Source organism: Nelumbo nucifera, chromosome 3, assembly GCF_055504915.1.
Source record: "Nelumbo nucifera cultivar China Antique chromosome 3, China Antique-T2T, whole genome shotgun sequence".
NCBI classification, from domain to species: domain Eukaryota; kingdom Viridiplantae; phylum Streptophyta; class Magnoliopsida; order Proteales; family Nelumbonaceae; genus Nelumbo; species Nelumbo nucifera.
In genome coordinates this window covers 32,555,470-32,571,291 of record NC_142651.1, presented here as the reverse complement: position 1 = coordinate 32,571,291, position 15,822 = coordinate 32,555,470, and the positions used below count along the sequence as shown (strand labels likewise).

General features: G+C 40.4%; 1 protein-coding gene and 1 long non-coding RNA gene across 3 annotated transcripts in view; both read left to right on the top strand.

Moving 5' to 3' along the window:
* The window catches only part of LOC104591706 (uncharacterized), a 28,214-nt gene that overhangs the window by 8,471 nt on the left and 3,921 nt on the right, over window positions 1-15,822 (top strand). The window lies entirely within an intron of this gene.
* LOC148801097 (uncharacterized) lies at window positions 3-4,907 on the top strand. The gene is made up of 2 exons (XR_016083624.1): window positions 3-3,516; window positions 3,781-4,907. It is a non-coding gene; the product is annotated as an uncharacterized LOC148801097 (long non-coding RNA).

Genomic DNA, 15,822 nt, shown 5'->3' with positions numbered 1-15,822 from the left:
TTGATCGTCCCATGTCTTGATTCTCTTTCATTTTTAACTTGAAGTAATTTCCTCTTGAACACCATGTGACAAATACAGAGCAATTCCTGTTACACAAAGAAGCCATTCTTCTTTCGTGTTGCACATGTATGACAAAAATTGCAATGACTCCACTACTGGGTCCCCAGCCTCTCTAGGCAATACTTTCACCTTGTTGGTTATTGTATGCATTTAATTTCTTTTAGATGTTCAGAAGAGGATGTATGCTTAGATAACCCTGAAATATGGCTTCAACATTTTGACCAGGTTGATAAATGGAGTTACCATCTACTTATTCACATACATATGATATGTTTAACAGTTGATTGAAGTTTTGAACATTGCAAGCAAGATGGATCCTTTCCTACTTTATCCTTTAGCAAGTGCTCTCATTTCTTATAAAGTCATCTGTGTATTCTTCCAACGTCTTTTCTTTCTTTTATAAGCAATAATGAATATAAATTTTATTAATAAAAATAATCTTTTTCTGCTATTCAGAAGAATGAACAACAAGCTATGAGAATAGCATTTTGCTAACCACTCTCAGTTTTTCTAGTTGTACTTTTAAAGTTTCCCCTGGTCCAGGTGGTCCCCAGAAAAGACACTCCCTTGAGAACCCAAATCCTGCTAATGAACCTACCAAGTTATTTGCTGTTCTAGAATCCATCAGAATGAGCAGTTTTCAGGTTGGTAGGCAAAGCTATAGCTTCTCTCAAAAGAAATCATAACTTCCAAGGTGCCCCTTTCCCTGAAATCAGCCCATTAATGACCACTTAAAAGGTTAGTAAAAGGTTTATTCTTTTATAAGTATGAGTAAAATATTTTCCTGTTATCCTTTACAACTCATCCAATTCCTGTATTGCCCAGATTGCCTAGGTTTCAATAGTTGAAGTTTAATCTTGTTTTTCTAAGCTCCAGTACCTTTAATTCAGAATTCCTATGCAGTATCAAGAATATGATAACCATTTTAAAGTAAAAATTTTATTAAATAAGAGAATGGAAATACACACAATGGTGATAAGAAATCACCATAAAGAAATAAACATAACCATATTTTGATTACTCACACAACATCAATTCCCACAAGGAACTTATGGGTCTTGGCACAAACGAGCCATGGCTTTAGTGAAGATATCAGCCAGGTGAAGCTCAAATGAAATGTGTGGAAGCATCATTGTCCCTGCTACAAATTGATCACTAATGAAATGACAATCAACATAAAAAATGCGATCATGTGTGAGTCCCCCTTGATCATAATGTCTTAAATTTATGGGGTTCTTTTCACTTGTTGATTGAGATGGTGCTATAATCTTGCATGCCATGGTTATCAAATTGAACATCAGAAATCATGGAGATTTTAATTCTTCATGTCTGAAATTGTGATTTTAAGCAGGAGTCCAAGAGATAGTATTATAACATAAATTGGTACAACATCATAGATTTTTTTGGCGAAGAAGATGGGAGAGTTTGTGGAGGTAGGCCGTTGGAAAAGAACTTTGAAGGTTGAAGCTAAGGAGCTCCTATTTGAGGAACAGAGATTAAAAGGTCAGTTGAGCTTGAAAATCAGGGAAGCAAAGAAAGGGATGGTGCTGTTAGAAGGTTTGGGGGTGATTGAAGGGCTCAGGGAGTTTGTGGAAGGTGCAAGTAATAAAGGCAAACAAAATAGTTGGAAAGAGTTTCTCTCAGAAAATGGAAGAAGATTTGTAGTAGAGTGTAAGAGAAATTCTAAAGGCTTTTTCATTTCTTTGACAGAATTTTTTTGCAAGGGTAGGAAGCAGATGGTCTGTTTCCCAGAGGGAAGGAAAAGGCAGGGCTGGAAGGCAGTTCATGGGGTATTATGTGAACTGCTGCAATGGTTGGGTGCTAAAAGAGAAGTAACAGAAAAAAAGGAAGATAAGCAGTTCTACTAGCTTGGAGAGCAATAATAAGCAAGAGACTCTTATAGTGACAGCTGGAGCAGGTAAACACAGAATGGGAGTAAACCTACAGAGAGGATATTGGGAAAGTAAACTTATAGTTAAAGCTTCAGCTCGGATTCTAGATTGGAGGAAAGTTGCAGATTTGTTAACAGCAAACTTGAAGTTGAAGAGTACATTTATATTAACACCCTTTGAGAAAGACAAGGCTTTGCTGGACTTGCTTGAGAATAGAGTAGAAGCTGAGGCTTTAAATATCCAAGCTGAACTTGGAAATTTCACAATGTCAAGATGGTGTCCAGGATCAAACTCCAAAGATTTCTTTGTTGAAGATGGAGTGCTGGTGTGTCTCTTAGGTCTTCCCTTTCACTTGTGGAAGCAAGAAACTGCTGAAGCCATTGCTCTGATGTTTGGAGGATCACTAGGAGGTGTATTTTGGGGAGATCTCTTTTCAGCTTCCATTTTATTGAATGGAGTAAAACCTGAGGAGGTTCCTCGAAAGATAGAGGTGCGAGTGGAAGGACAATTTTACTCAGTGTGGCTGGCTTCATCCATTGAATCTGAGCTTTGGAAAGAGGTTCGTAGGGAGGGAGATGAGAAGGTTGAAGAAGAAGAATTGCGTGGCAATAAAGGACTGGATGGTTCAAACAAGAATGGCACTTTCACTAAAATGGAAAAACAAATGCTGGAGAAACAAAAAGGTAGTACTCAGGGGGAAGGTCTTATGCGTGTAGAAGAAGAAAACAGTCTGGAGGGCGGCTAGACTTTTGCACAGGTTGTAGCTGGCGCCAATATGGCATTCTTAAACAAGGAGAAGGTGTTGGTTCAGGGAAGAACTGAACCTAGGTTTGATAAAACTAAACCGAGTGGTGGGCTGAACGTGCGCTGCGTGACCCTATTAAATGTCACGTGAAGCCACAGGTTTTTAAGAATGGGCCAAGTAATAAGCTAAAGCCCATGTTGAGGGAACTAAGTGTTAGTAAAGACCCAAACGGGTCAGCGGGCCCGACCCAGTTACTTAAAAAGGCGCATGAGCCTTTAAAGACTCATGTGACTGGGGATAGACCTAAGGTAGATGACAGAAATTGTCTATCGTTGTCTTCCTCAAGCTCTTCGACCTCTGCGAAGAATCTTTCCCAGGCTGCTGTTTCGAAGTTTCCTACTCAGTTGGCTGGCTCTCTACAGTGGCTTCTAGTGAAAAAACCTCAACGATCATCTCCTGATCATCGTAATCCGTGCTCTATCAAAAGAGGTAATCTAGAGAAATTTGACTTGAATCTTTCGTCTGACAAGGAGGATTGCTCTGATTCTGATTCTGAAACTGAGGATACTTTGAGCCTTGGCAGTATCGACCTCTCTCAAACAAAGGACCTCTTTGAAGATGACAGTTTAAACACTGAAGTGCTGCTCCTAGAGGAAGACAGTTGTGGCTCTTTGACAGGATTTCAAGCGGCAGCTCCCTCCCCCCCCGCCAGGTTGTACTTCACATAAGATCTGTATGGGTTCAACGGCTATTACGGAAGTTGCACAGGGGACATCTACTCCAACAAACAAACCCTCCTTTGGACTGCAACATGCTCAGGTGATCAGAACTCATTACTGTCGTGCCATGCAGAATCACCAATTAGGGGGCAACCTTTAATGGTACCTTCGGCTGCATTGGTTAATACAGATTTGATTGAACCTAGACAACTTCCAGAGATCAATCAGTCAGGGGGACCAGGCCTAGATTCGATGCCTCCGATAGCACCTTATGCTCATGTTCCCACTCTACCAGTTCCCTTTGATTCAGGTACGCCTGTGGATTTGTCTTCTGTTACTAACAAGGGTCCTATGCCTGAAACAGGTACTTTGGCTTCTCAACCAGAAGGAATGGCCAATAGAGGGGAGAGTGGGACTGTGGCTAAGAGTTGTGGAGAAGAGGAGGGGGAGGTCTTATTGAAAAGGAAACAGGAAGAAGAATTAGAGAGAATTTGGGAGCGGATTTGTGCTCTCTTGGAGGATTATAAAGAGAAAGAAGAGCAAATGGAGGTTACCCCTACAAAATTGGAACAGAAAAGGAAAATAGAGAGTGTTTGAGTAGATAAAAGTAGGAAAAAAAAAGAAAAGATCAGAGGTGGAAAGACTAATATCAGATATTGAGGGTGATATTGAATTCAATGGCTGAGGGGAAAGAAGAAAGGGCCTCAAGTAAGGGTGGGTGAGGGTGTTTGAGAGGGTTTTCTACTCTTTAGTAATGAAAATCATAAGCTGGAATGTGAGGGGTTTAGGAAGTGCAAGGAAGAGAAGACTAATAAAGGAGATGCTTAGAAGAGAAAGGCTTGATGTTGTTATGCTACAAGAGACAAAATTAGAAGGGATGGATAGAAGATGGGTTGGAAGTGTGTGGAAATCAAGAGGGATTATTTGGGTTTCAACTCCCTCTTGGGGGAGCTTCAGGGGGTATAATTACCTTGTGGAAAGAAGATGTTGTAGAAGCAGTTGAGGAATTAGTAGGTAACTTCTCTGTGTCTCCGAAATTCAAAATGGTGGAGGGTGATTTTACTTGGCTGCTAACCAATGTGTATGGGCCCAATAATTACAGAGAGATAAATGAATTGTGGGAGGAGTTGTATGGCATCCAAGGGTTATGGAAAGGTCCTTGGTGCTTAGGTGGAGATTTTAATGTTATTCAGTTCACAACTGAGTAAAATAACCCTCATCAATCCATCACGACTAGTATGAGGAAATTCAATGATTTTATCAACAAAATCAATAGAGGGGATTGATGGCTAAAGGGTTACCTAGAGTTACTTCGGATCACTGCCTTATTCAGTTAGGAGAGGAACCCTTAGACTCTGGACCTGGACCCTTTAGATTTGAGAATATGTGGTTGTCTCACCCAGACTTTGTAAAAAATGTTGAGAGTTGGTGGAGTGAAGAGCCAAGGGGGGTGAAGTGGAAAGGATTTATATTTCATAAAAAACTAAGAAATTTAAGGACAAAATTGAAAGCTTGGAACAGGGACCATTTTGGGAGGATAGAGGATTTAAAATCTTCCTTGTTGACTTAAATTGAAGAATTGGACAAGAAGGAATCCTAAAGGACTATGAATGCACAGGAACAAGAGTTGAGATGGAGTTTAAAGAAGGAATTAGAAGAGGTCCTGATGTGAGAAGAGATTTCATGGAGGCAAAAATCAAGGTTTAAATGGATCATGGAAGGATAATTACGTTGTTAGCCCTGAAGTTAATGCTACTTTTGTAGCTCTTGTTTCCAAGAAGGCTGTCGCTAAGCATCCTAAGGACTTCAGACCAATTAGCTTGGTGACTAGTGTTTACAAAATTTTGGCTAAGGTCTTATCTTTGAGGATCGAAGTGGTACTTCGCTCTCTAATTAGTCAAGCTCAAGGTGCTTTTGTACAAGGCAGACAAATAGTAGATCGGATTTTGATAGCTAATGAATGTGTGAATGAGATGAAGAGATCAGGTAAAAAAGGTTTTGTCTACAAATTGGATCTTGAAAAAGATGGTGCAGGTTTGGGGAAAGATGGTGCAAGTGGATTAAGGGTCGTCTCACTTCTTGGCATTATTCTATCCTTGTCAAGGGAGTAGTTAAGGACTTCTTCCCAACTTGTAGAGGCCTAAGACAAGGTGATCCACTCTTCCCCTTTTTATTCACTCTTGTTGCTGATGTGTTAAGTAGATTGATTTCAAAAGCAGATAGGGAGGAGGTAGTGAGTGGTTGGAGAATAGGAAGAAATAGTGTGCCTGTGACTCACCTTCAATTTGTAGATGATACTATAATCTTTTGTGAAGGAAGTGGCTTCAGGAAGGTTGGGAACCTTAAGAACTTAATTAATTTTTTTGAAAAGGCCTCAAATCTAAAAATCAACTTTGAAAAAAGTTGTGTGGTGGGAGTCAATATGGAGCTCAAGAAATAGAGGCTGTTGCAGGTTGCTTAGAGTGCTCCACCTCATCCTGGCCCTTAACTTATCTAGGTCTTCCCCTAGGAGCTAACCCAAAGGAAAGCCGCTTTTGGATCCCTATTGTGGAAAAGTTTGGAAAGAAGTTGGCAAGATAGAAAAGAATTATATATCTATGGGGGGTAGAGTGACTTTGATTAAATCCACACTTGCTAATTTGTTGGTTTACTTTCTGTTTGTCTTTAAGATTCCTACTAGGGAAGCTAAGAGGATAGAGAAGATGACGAGGGACTTCTTGTGGGAGCCAGGGCAAGAGAAGGATCATTTGATTAGATGGGAGATAGTTAGTCGAAGTAAGGAGGAAGGAGGATTAGGATTAGGGAATATTACTTTTAAGAATGTAGCTCTTCTAGGTAAGTGGTTGTGGAGATGGCCTTTAGAGAGGGAGAGGTTATGGCATGAAGTGGTGGCAAGTATCTATGGCTGTTCCGGAAATGGTTGGGATGCAGGGGTATCCAGATGGGCAACTCTTGCAACACCTTGGAAGGCAATTCATTGCATCCTCCCACAGTTCCTACGCTTTGTAAGGTATGATGCTTGCTTTGGGACTCGTGTTCTTTTCTGGGAAGACACTTGGGTGGGAAATTTTCCCCTTAAGGATCTGTTCCCTTCTCTCTTCTCTATTTCCCTTTATAAAAAAGAACCCGTTTCTTCCTTTCTTTTGTCCCCGTATACCCCTTTTTCGACAAATTGAGACCTTGGCTTCCGTAGAGGGTTGAGGGATGAGGAATCCTTATCAGTTTCTAAGCTCTTTTTGTTACTTGATTCTGTTTACCTGGACCCACTCATTTCTGATAGGAGGATTTGGACTTTGATTCCGAAAGGGTCGTTTACTTGTGCATCTTTCTTTAATTCCCTTTGCTCCAGTTTCTCTCCTCGGGCTTTCCCAGTTAAGGAAGTTTGGTCTAGGCCTATTCCCCCCAAAATAGTTGTGTTTTGTTGGGAAGTTTACTATGGTAAAATCAATACGATGAATAACCTGCAGAAGATAAGACCTTTCTTGTGTTTATCCCCTAACTGGTGTATTTTGTGCAAAGCGCAAAATGAGGATTGTTACCACTTATTGATTTCTTGTCCTTTTGCTACAACCATTTGGAATTGGGTATTTGATTTGTTTGAGTGCAGGTGGAACTTGTCAACTGAGGTAAATTTGTTGTTTTCCCCTTCTACCTTTGTGTGGACCACAAGAGGGAGAATCATGTTGAAGTGTATAATAGCAGCTCTCCTTTGGACTATTTGGGAAGAGAGAAATTCCAGAATTTTTCAGGAGAAGGAAAAAAGCATTCTTGAGGTCAAAGAGTGTATTGTTACAAGGACTATTTTGTGGCTGAAATCCTTAAAGCTCTTTGAAGATTATTCCTTTGAGGATTTAATGAGGAATTGATCTGCAGTTGCCCTCACTTCCTCTAGGAAGCCTAGAGTTCAAGTAACTTGGACTCCATCGATGGAGGGTTTTGTTAAGCTGAACTTTGATGGAAGTAGTCAGGGTAACCCAGGACCGTCTGGGATTGATGGTGTACTGAGAGATGAGAACAGCAACATCATTGCCTTTCTTTCAGGACCGGTGTGAATAGGAGACTCTGTGAGGGCTGAACTCCTAGCTGCGGCACAAGGGGTACAGATTGCTTATCAACTTGGAGTGCAAAACTTAATAATTGAAGGAGACTCCAAGGTGGTAGTAGGATGGTTGGCTGACCCAGGTACTGTCACATGTAACTTTAAGGATATCTTAAAAAAGGTCAAATGGCTATTGAGGGGCATGACCGTTAGAGTTCAGTGGTTGGGTAGATCGGCTAATACCTTGGCTGATTATCTTGCTAAACAAGGGGCTACTTGGATTTCATTGTATTGGGCTTCTCTGTAATTTTCTTTTTCCTTTGTTATGCTCTTTAACTAAAGGGTTGATGGTTTCTTCCATCTCCCCTCCTTAAAGGGGAGGTAGCATCTCGTGCCTCTCCCTTAATTGTACCATCTTTGGCTTTGATTTAATAAATCTGACAATTCACTGATCCAAAAAAAAAAAAAAAAACATAACCACTCCACCTTACTCAGCACATTGCAAAGCCTGGAAACATGAAATAAGAGTATATCAGAAAAGAACATACATACTTGTCAATATTATCCACTTATACATCCTTCCCTGTAAACAACAGACTATGATACTCCAATGCAGCTCAAAAATTCATCAAATCTTTCCAATTTCCTACCGTTCCACTTCAGCTGCTCTGACACCCCAGTTAATTCCAAAACTTTCGTTTATCCCGTTGATCAATAGAATGCTCTTTCCTTCTCCAAGGCTCCTATCAATCCATGTATTATAGAATCTCACAACTCTCTGCCATCCCCTCAATGGAATATCCATAGAAATCCCTTTAAAATCATCATAAGACAACCCAATGAACAACTTTCACCTTTATAAGATCAATAAGATAATGGGTGTTATTATTCTTTGCTTTCACTACTCTAGCTTTCATTCAATCCAGAAACTCTACTGCAGCTTTCCATCTTTCAATATCTATGGTTAACATGTATACATATCCAACATTTTTTTGATGAATGATTAGGCAATTTTATTAAAGAGAGAAAAAAGGGGAGGTACAACCATCCTTGGAGGAGGCATGTGATGCTACCTCCTCAAAGGTATTAGTACAGACCCAAGCACTGTGCAATTATAAATTATCCCAATACAAAGATACACGAGAAAACCCTTGCTTAGCCAAAGAGTCTGACAAAGCATTAGCTGATCTGCTGACCCATTGGAAATTGACTGTCATGCTTCTTGTAATCCATTTTACTTATCCTCATAAGATCTCTGTAGCCCCAAGTGATAGTGTCCGGATTCTGCAGCCAGCTAACTATGACCTTGGAATCTCCTTCAACTACCAGATTTTCCACTCCAAGTTATCTTGCAATCTGTGAACCTTGTACTGCTGCTAGTTATTCAGCTCTTGTTGAGTCACCCACTCCTACTGGGCCTGAGAATAAGGAAATAATGTTGCTGTTCTTATCCCTCAAGATTCCACCAATTCCTGAAGGCCCTGGGTTACCTTGACTACTGCCATCAAAATTCAACTTAATTACTCCTTTTGGAGGAGGGGCCCACCTTGCTTGTAATCTGGATTTCTTTGAAGCTAATGATGCCACTGCTGTTCTTGTTAGAATGCATTCCTTTACTTCCTCAGGACTCCTTTCTTTTCCTTGGAATATCCTCGTGTTCCATTCCTCCCAAATGGTCCATACCATGGCTGCTCTTATGTATTTCCACATAAGCTTCCCTCTCTTTGTTGGCCATCCTAGAATTGACGGACCAAACAGCATATTTACATTAGGAGTCAGGTTCCGCCTACAGCCAAATAAAGAGAAAACCCAATTCCACACATCTGCAGCTAAGGAACAAGATATTAGCAAGTGGTAACAGTCCTTGTTCCGTACTTTACACATTGAGCACCAGTTTGGGTTCAAGCACAAAAAGGTCTCTTCTTCTATAGGTTATCCACAATATTAATCTCACTGTGATATACGTCCCAACAAAAAGCAGTTATTCTGGGGGGAATGGGCCTAGACCAAATTTCCTTCACTGGGAAAGTCCAAGGGGGTGGAGAAGAACAAAGAAACTTGAAGAAGGAAGCACAAGTAAAGGAGCCACTCGGTAGCAAAGTCCAGATTACACCATCTGGCTTTAGGGGGTCCAGGCATATATATCCAACATTGCAAGCTAAAATGGCTCCTTTCCTTTTTTCTTACTACAGAAAGCTTTTTATTGAGGATCCTACAATAAGAACCTTCTTACTAAGGATTTTCTTTCTCATCAGAGAATTCTGTCTTGTCTATAAGTAGTCATGCCTGGGGGCTCTGGACCAACAGATAGCTTGTGAGGGAAGTCAAATGCCTAGCAAGGGAGATTTGAGTAAACTTCAGGTGGTCTAGAAGGTCAGCAAATGGATTAGCTGACACTGACACTGTAGAAAAACAAGGGACTATTAGGGAGGAATTGTTTTGAGCCATTTTGTAATTCTGAGATACTTTGAGGGGTCAGCACCCTCTTCTTAGGTGGTTGACAGTTGTACTTTGATAATCTATTTTATTGATTGAAAGTTACCGTTTCCAATCAAAATAATTCTGAGATTCTTCCCCCTTAGATGGTAACACTCCAGTATTCCCATTCTTTGTATTAGTGAGATTCCAATGCCAAAGTAGGATAGGTTAGGTGGTGAAACTCTATCCCTTATCCGTTTTCTCTTTAATTCTTCTTTTCCTCCATACCTTTCAACATACAACTCCACTCAAGTCAATTAGGGCTTTACCCAGCTGATTCAGGAATTATGTTTATAAGGGTTTGATTTAAATTATTTATGCCCATCATCAATCTGATTAACTCTCCTTTAACTGTACTTCAACAATAAATGTCTTATTATATGCATTTACATATTCAAGAAAACTGTAGGCATACAGAATTGTGTGCAGAAGTATTTTTATGTAAATCTTGAAAATGTACCCGAGTTATATGAAACGATGATGGTTAAGGCTAATCAACAAAATGTGCATATGATATATACTGAGACATTTGCAAATAAAAAAAATTCTTGTCAATACTCAGGGTTATTAAGGCCTATAGGTGATTCTAGGCAACACCGGAGCTCCTAGTTGCCTACGCACTTAGGTGATAAGAATTTTACAAAATAACAAAACTAAATTTAACAAAATATATGACACTAAACAGAACAGAATGGTGAAACAGGATTCATGTAGCCAATTCCATATGGGTGGGATAAGGCTATCATGATGATGATGGAAAAACTAAATTGTAGGTTAGTTCCCTGGTTTTATCAGCATGCGTACAAATTAAAAAATAATAATTTTTTTTTTCAGATACAAGCTTCCCATGAAGAGGCGCAAGCTGCGTCCTCTCCTAACAACAAGAAGAAAACAGAAAACAAAATCAATCTACAATTGAGCCCAATATAGTTGTTCCCTGTTTGTCTCTTGCTTTGCTAGACAATCAGCCAAAGCATTTTCTGATCTCCCTACCCTTTGTGGTCGTACACTCAATCTCCTTGTCAGCCATTTGAATTTTCTAATTTCATTCATAAAACATCATACTGTGGACTCTGGGTTCTGTGGCCAACCCACTACCAACCTAGAATCCCCTTCAATTAGCAGCTGTTCCACACCTAGTTGAACTGCAAGCTGTGCACCCTGGATGGAAGCTAACAATTCCGCCCTAGTAGAGTTCCCAACTCCTGGAGGACCCAAGTAAAGGAGGACCACATTACCAATTCCGTTCCTTAGAACACCTCCCATCCCAGAGGGACCTGGGTTACCTTGACTGCTGCAGTTCTGCCATCAGAACCGTTCAAGTTTGAGAATATATGGCTAGACCATCCAAATTTCCTGGAGTGGGTAGAAAAGAAATGGGGTCTGCAGGCTTTAGGTTGGTTTGGAGGCTGCAATTGCTGAAGGGGGAGATTAAGGGCTGGAGCACAACAGTATTTGGGGACATAGGGAGAAGAAAGAAGGAGATTTTAGAAAAGATGTCTCAATTGGACAGATTAGAGTAGGGAGTTGTTACTAGGGAAGTAGGGAGGAGGAGAAGGAAAGGGAAAGGTTGGAACTTGATTTGAAGAGATTAATTTACAGAGAAGAGGAGAGCTGGAGACAGAAATCAAGAATGACTTGGCTGAAAGCAGGTGACAAAAACACTGCCTTCTTTCATGCCTATGCTAAAGATGAAAGAATTTTATTTCTATAATTCAGGTGGGGGATAAGATGGTGGAGGCCTGGGATGAAATTCAGGAGAAGATGGTAGGGTTTACAAGAATATCTGTATATTTCAAGAATATGGAGCTGGATGTCCCTTGGTGAAATGGCCACCAAGAAACTGAGTGATGTTTCAGAAAATTGGCTTGAGAGGGAGTTTGGGTTGGAGGAAATTAAGCAGGCTTTAAAGGGTGTAAATGGGGATAAGGGCCCCGTGACTAGATGGTTTTGGCCTAATGTTAAAGGAGTTTTATAAGGAGAAGATCTTGGACAAAATGGCAAATGCTACATTCATATCATCGATTCCAAAGAAGGATGATGTGGTGGAGCTTAAGAATGGCGGCGGTAGCGGGGAGCCTGTCCCCATCCCCGCCAACAGGGACAATGTTATCCCCATCCCCATCCCAACGGGGATCCCCACTCCCCGTGATTTTTTATAATGTCAACCATTTTGTTTTTGTTTTTTATTTATTTAAAAAATTAAAAATAAAATAGTTAAAATTTACAATCCTATTAAAAAGATTCAAATATATTCAACCACATTTTTTAAAATATTAACATACATACATACATGATTTTCCATCCCCATGGGGGAAAATCATCCCCATCCCCGCCCCATTCGGGGCATGTCCCCGTGGGGATCGGGGAAATGGGGAAACTTGCCATCCCTAGTGGAGCTAAAGGACTTCAGACCAATTAGCTTGATTAACAGCACATACAAATTATTAGCCAAGGTTTTGTCAAAAAGATTGAGGGAAGTGCTTCACGAGGTTGTGGGGAAAGCTCAAATGGCTTTTGTTGAAGGTAAACAGATTGACATTGGGAAAGCCTACGATCATGTGGAGTGAGGATTTTTAGAAGAAATTCAAAGGTTGATGGGATTTGGAGAGAAATGGAGGAGATGGATATTTGTGTTCATATCTACAGTTTCATGGTCCATACTTATAAATGGGATCTCCCAGAGTTTTTCCAAGCACCTAGAGTTTGCAATGAAGTGGTTATGATTAATGTTCCACTATTGTCTAATCTAATCGCCAAAGAATCCTGTCCTTGTTTCCTTCCTTCTGGCCTATCATATCTAAAAGACAATAGTGTGCTAATTCTATTAATTTCGAAATTTTGAAAGATAACACTAATATAATAAATATTTAATGTGTTGAGGCCACAGATGTGCAGTTGTAAGGCACATCTTTGTACATATGTAATATTTACATTAGTATACTGCCTGTATACTTTCTTTTGAGTTACTAATCAAATAAATAAATAGAGCAATGTCATATAGTTTTATGTAAGGTGCCAACAATAGAAATCAATGTTTGTAAATCAGGATGAATTCCTTGTGAAGAGAAAGAAGAAGAAGATGAAGAGTTTCAGCAATAGAGAAGAAAAGAGAGGAATGAAAGAGTGGGATGATAACTAGAATTGAATTAGTTATAGCCGCCAACCCCTCATTATATTTTATACTTAACTTAAAAGAATGAAAGATTACAAGAAGGCCCTTAGTAGGGCGGCTACTAAAGTAGTTGAACAGTCACAACTTAAAAAACATAAGCTAATGGGTCTAAAGCCCAACAACTTCCTAACTTAACAACTTAAAATAAGAACAAAACAACTGGGCCCAATAACTAGAAATCGGCCCAACTCAACACTCCCCCTCAAGTTGGGAGTAAATGTCACACATTCCCAACTTGCGTAGATCATGCTCCAGCTTGTTCCTTGCAACACCTTTTGTGAGAACATCAGCAAGCTGCAGATCAGAAGCAATGTATGGGAGACAAACTTCCCCAGAAGTCACCCTTTCTCCGATGAAATGTTTATCCACTTCAATGTGCTTAGTCCGGTCATGTTGAATTGAGCTATGGACAATGTTAATTGATGCCTGGTTATCACAGTACATCATAGGTTCTTTTGCCTGTACACCAATCTCTCCCAATAGGGAACGGATCCAGAGAAGTTCTGAAACTCTATGTACCATGGCCCTGTATTCAGCTTTAACACTTGATCTTGCCACCACTATTTGTTTCTTACTCTTCCACGAGACAAGGTTACCCACAACAAGGGGGCATACTCCCGAAGTAGATCTCCTGTCATCAAGGCATCCTGCCCAATCCCTCTAGTTTCAATTGTCCATGATCAGCAAACAATATGCCTCTGCCCAGGTGTCCTTTCAGATAAGCAAGAATCTTGTCAACAGCCTCCCAATGCTGGACTCGTGGAGCATGCATGTATTGACTTACCACACTTACTGCATAGGAAATGTCTGGTCTTGTCATACACAAGTATAACAGCCGACCCACAAGTCTCTAATATCTCCCTATGTCCTTTTTTGGCTCACCTTTTGATGCATTAATTCTGTGATTCTAATCAATAGGAGTACTGATTGCCTTTGTTCCAAGCTTCCCTATTTCTTGAAAAAGATCCAAGACATACTTCCTTTGAGAGATAAAAATTCCATGTTTTGATCTTGCAATTTCAATGTCTAAGAAGTATCTAAGTTCTCCAAGATCCTTAATTTCAAATTCTTTGTGTAGATTCTTCTTCAGACAATCAATCTCATGTAGGTCATTCCCTGTGACAACAATATCATCCACATAAACAATTAGGACCGACACCAAGGATCCCCTTCGCTTCATAAACAAGGTATGATCAGATTGAGTCTAAGTGTATCCAAAAGCAACCAAGGCCTTCTTGAACCTGTCAAACCATGCTCTGGGAGATTGTTTCAAGCCATAAAGTGACTTCTTAAGCCTGCATACCTTTCCCTTTATAGCATCACTGTAGAAGCCAGCAGGAAGATCCATATACACTTCCTCTTGCAAATCCCCATTTAGGAAAGCATTCTTCACATCAAGTTGAAATAGGGGCCAAGAGTATGTGGTAGCAAGAGAAAGAAGTATCCGAACAGAGGTCATCTTTGCAACTGGTGCAAAGGTCTCTAAGTAATCAATGCCATAGGTTTGTGTGTATCCTTTTGCAATAAGCCTGGCCTTGTACCTTTCTATACTTCCATCTGCCTTATATTTTATTGTGTAAACCCATCTGCATCTAACAGTCTCTTGCCCTCTGGTAGGTCCACAATCTCCCATGTCTGATTCTTAATTAAAGCTTCCATCTCTTCCTGCATAGCTGTTTTCCACTCAGATTTGGAGAGAGCCTCACTGACACCCTTGGGTATAGACACAGAGTTAAGAGAGGAAAGAAAAGCACGATAGGAAGGAGAAAGTCCACTGTAGGATAAGTACTATAAAATACAATGAGCAGTACACTTTCTCTTCCCTTTTCTGAGGGCAATAGGAAGGTCCAGGTTATCTGTAATGGGATTAGTAGAATCAATGGGAACTGAAACAGTAGAGGGATCAAGAGGAATACCTGAATCCGTGTCAGCTGAATCTTGAGTCTCCAAGGAACCGGCAGGAAGTGATGTGAGTTCTGCTGTAGTGGAATCAACCTCTTTGTGAAGTCTCTGTCGTAACGCTGAGAAGTAGGATGCAAGGGAGGTGGTAAGGTAGGTGGCACAGGAGTGGACACAGGGACTGGAATTGGGAGAGGGATAGACTGCTCACTCACATCCCCAAAACACTCCCCCTGAGAAGGATTCTTCGAGAAGAAGTATGTGGACTCAAAAAAAGTGACATCCATAGTAAATATCGACTCCTAGAGACTGGATCATAGCAGCAGTACCCTTTGGGTCAAACTTCGAGCGGTAAGGACCAAGGATATGTGCAAAGCAGACACACCCAAACCCCCTGAGAGGAATATGAAACATCTCCCCCTTAGGAAAAAGGAGACTGAATGGGGTGCTGAATCCAAGTATACGAGAGGGCACCCTGTTAATCAAATATACTCTTGTGAGAATTGCATCGCCCCAAAACCGAACTGGAACTGTAGATGTGATCGTCATGCTTCTTGCAATCTCAACAATGTGTTTGTTCTTCCTTTCTGCAATACCATTCTACTATGGACTGTAGGAACAACTGCTCTGATGGATAACACCATATTCTAACAGATATGAAGCAAGGTTTTTTCAAAATATTCTCTGGCATTATCTGATCTGAACACATTTATTCGTGTTGCAAACTGTGTTAGCACCATCTGATGAAATTGCCTTACCAAGGATGGTACTTCATCTCGGGATCTCATCAATTAAACCCAAGAATATCGAGAGAA